The sequence below is a fragment of the Nematolebias whitei genome, chromosome 6 (genome assembly GCF_014905685.2).
Source record: "Nematolebias whitei isolate Nwh7 chromosome 6, NemWhi1, whole genome shotgun sequence".
Lineage (NCBI taxonomy): Eukaryota > Metazoa > Chordata > Actinopteri > Cyprinodontiformes > Rivulidae > Nematolebias > Nematolebias whitei.
The window spans coordinates 49401302-49403982 of record NC_056503.1 but is presented as its reverse complement, the minus strand read 5'-3'; the positions used below and the strand labels follow the sequence as shown (position 1 = coordinate 49403982).

General features: G+C 45.6%; 1 protein-coding gene across 1 annotated transcript in view; it reads right to left on the bottom strand.

Annotated features, from left to right (window-relative positions):
* clip3 (CAP-GLY domain containing linker protein 3) overlaps positions 1-2681 on the bottom strand; it is a gene marked incomplete in the record, with an annotated part of 16871 nt that overhangs the window by 9066 nt on the left and 5124 nt on the right.

Sequence of the window (2681 nt, the reverse complement as noted above, 5' to 3'; positions counted from 1 at the left end):
TTAGATGGAGAACTTTACTAATTGGCTTTTATGTGAATGTTCCTGTAAAGTCCCTGAGACAACTTTGTTGGGATTTGGTGCTATAGAAATAAACTGAATTGAATTAAATTGCCCCTTAACCCCCTACTCTGGTTCTGGTTCTGGTTCTGTCGTCTCAGCCTTTTTGTTTCGTTTTGTTGTTTTTGTTGTTGTTATTTTAGGAGCTAAGTTATTAATGTTGTTTGTTTGTTTTAATAATCTGACATTTTTATTTCCATAAAGCAGATCAAATTAATTTAATGAGACTGGACTTCTGACTGCAGCAGCTGTTTTGGTTCTTGGTGGCTCTTCATCAGTCCGACTCAGAAGTAAAAGCTTCAGTCTGGTTCTGATTCAGGATGAGTGGGTTCAGCCCGACCCGACCCAGCTTCAGGGTGATGACGGCAGCATTAGCTGACACGTCCTGTCCATCATCAGCTGTCGACGGGCCCGACAGGATCAAATCTGTTCAAGATGCTGAGATCTGTCCAGGAGCCGCTCCCGCCGTCATCGAGACGTCCATCTCCTGCAACAAAGAGGATGGAGGACGAAGACAAGTCCACCTTTAAATTTATTTCCTCTAAAAAACTTGATCTGAAGCTTCAGCTTCTTCTTCTATGACCTGCACCGTTGGAGTCAGTTTCTTCATCGAAACGTTCAGTTCTGAAAAATATAATCTGAGATTTCTGACGTCTGCTTTTCACATGTTCAGTTAACTGATTGTTGGTGAGTGTTCATGAGCTGGTTTAAATCATCTCCATCTTCCACTGATTATCCACAGTCAGGTCTCAGAGACAAGAGGTCCAGGAGAGAACCTCAGGCCTCCTCAGAAACACTCTCCATCTCCTCCTGGGGGGCCCTGATGTGGTCCAAGGCCAGGAAGGAACTATAATCCCTTCAGAGAGTTCTTGGTCTGACCCAGAGTCTCTCCTCAGTGGGACGTGCCTGGAAACCCTCCAACAGGTCTCCTGATCAGATGAACCTCCTCAGCTGGCTCTTTTTAATGCAGAGGAGCAGCGGCTCTACTCTGAGCTCACCCTGGGTGACGGAGCTCCTCACCCAAACTCAGGTGGAGCACCCCCCCCCCCCCCCCACCCCCCACCACCGTATGAAGGAAGTTTAGATGTAATAACCATCCATCATAACCCGCTTCTTCCTTTTCAGGTTGTGGGTGTCACTGGTGTTCATATTCAGCAGTATGAGAGGCGGGGGACACCTGGACAGGTCTCCAGTCCATCGCAGGACATATAGAGACAAACAACCATTCTCTCTCTCACCTAGGGACAATGTAGAGTTACCAATCAGTCTAACATGCATGTTTTTGGTCTGTGGGAGAAAACCCACGCAGCACGGAGAGAACATGCAAACTCCACACAGAAAGACCCCCGCCGGGATTTGAACCGGTGACCTTCTCGCTGAGAGGCACTACCAACTGAGCCACTGTGCCACCACGTGACATAACGATTGCTCAATTAGTCTGAGCACCTTTATTCATTAAGCAGATTTTTAAACAAAGTGGTAAAGTTGGATTTAATCAGTAGTATTGTCTTATTAACTCATATTTTTACTTTAATATAACAAATTTGTTTTTACATTTATAAAATAACTAAAAGCTTTTAAATCAAAACTAAATAACTGTGGTTAAAATGAGACCCAGATGGGATTTGGGAGAGTGCAGAGACGTCAGCGAGCACGTCTGAGACGTCTCTATGTGACTTCAGTCCACACACAGCGGCTCTGTTCGTCGTCAGAGCTGAATCCGTCTGCAGCTGCAGCTACTTCCTGTTCCTGTCCATCACAGAGACGCCCAGAATCCAACCTGACTTCAGGCTCTGGTTCTGTTGTCCGGTCAGACTGATCGAGGTTCTGAGGCCACGATCGGCGTTACGCAACACGACCGCACGAGTCACAGACAAATGGAGAGGAGTCGGGTTGAAAAACAGAAACCAGACTTGGGGGGCACCAAAACCAAAAGGCACAAAAGAAATTCAGAAACTCTCTGATGTTGAAAAAACGTTGATTTGAAAACTCTGTCAACAGGGGAGAGCGTGGACAGACAGCATCGGATGGTTGTGTGTAGAAGTCTGTTGTCGTGAAGAAGAGGAAAAGAGTCAAATCAGAGAAGAAGACCAAACAGTGGAGGATGAAGAAGGAAGAACGATGTGAGAAATTCAGAGAGGAGCTGTTAAAGGCTCTGGGTGGTAAGAAAGAGCTTCCAGATGACTGGACTACTACAGCAACAGTAAAGGTGGTAAAATGCTGGTGGCCATTTTTAAGAACAAGAGTGATGTACAGAGTCGTAGCAACTGCAGGGGAATTAAGATGATGAGTCACACGATGAAGATCTGGGAGAGAGTTGTGGAAGCAACCAGGCCTCTCTTGTAAATGAGTCCTCATCGTTCAGTGGGACTAACCTGTTAGAGTAAAGGTTGAACGAATGAATCTGTGAGCAGCAGTTTGGTTTCATGCCAAGAAAGAGCACCATAGATCCATCTTTGCTTTGAGGATGATGATGGAGAAGTACAGAGAGGGTCAGAAAGAACTCCATTGTGTCTTTGTGGATTTAGAAAAAGCATCTGAAAGGACGACAGTAAGACATGTTAAACTGGTACAGGCCATGTATGAGGACAGCAGGTCATGTATGAAGACATCAGGACATGTTA